The 523-nt window shown below is 36.9% G+C and overlaps 1 non-coding gene across 1 annotated transcript; it reads left to right on the top strand.

Moving 5' to 3' along the window:
- The first annotated feature begins 208 nt into the window (after positions 1-208).
- Positions 209-315, top strand: LOC148760371 (small nucleolar RNA R71). Its single transcript, XR_016023301.1, has one exon. It is a non-coding gene; the product is annotated as a small nucleolar RNA R71 (small nucleolar RNA).
- The last annotated feature ends 208 nt before the right edge of the window (positions 316-523 follow it).

The following is a 523-nucleotide window of genomic DNA, read 5'->3' as shown; positions in this document are numbered from 1 at the left end:
TGCATCAATTTCATAAGCTTTAATAGCTATTCTCAGACTCGACCTTTTCGAAGGCTATTGATAATTGTTTGAGGCCATCACTTCCAACAAATTATAAGCATCAGCAGCATTTTTACTCATTAATGCCCCACTAGTAACAACATCAATTGTGGTTTTAATTGACCCAACCAGCCCATTATAGAATGTCTGAACTTGCAACCAATTAGGAATCCCATGATATGGACATCTTCTTAGTAGTTCTTTAAACCTCCCCTAGGCTTCATATAAGGACTCACAATCAAATTGTGTGAATGAGGTGATATCATTCCTCATCTTTGCAGGAGGGAAGAACTTTGTGAGAAAATTTTGAGCCAAGTCCGCCCATGTAGTGATAGACAGCTTTTTGCTTTATCCCTCGAGAAAATGAAAATAGTCTTAATCTAATACCATCATCAGTTACTCCATTGTATTTAAAGGTATCGTAAATCTCCAGGAAATTTACCAAATGAGAATTAAGATCATCATTGGGTAACCCACCAAACTG

The sequence above is a fragment of the Theobroma cacao genome, chromosome 10 (assembly GCF_053813885.1).
Source record: "Theobroma cacao isolate CCN51 chromosome 10, ASM5381388v1, whole genome shotgun sequence".
In the NCBI taxonomy this organism is placed as follows: domain Eukaryota; kingdom Viridiplantae; phylum Streptophyta; class Magnoliopsida; order Malvales; family Malvaceae; genus Theobroma; species Theobroma cacao.
The sequence above is the reverse complement of the archived record's forward strand: the minus strand, read 5'-3'. Positions and strand labels throughout refer to the sequence as shown.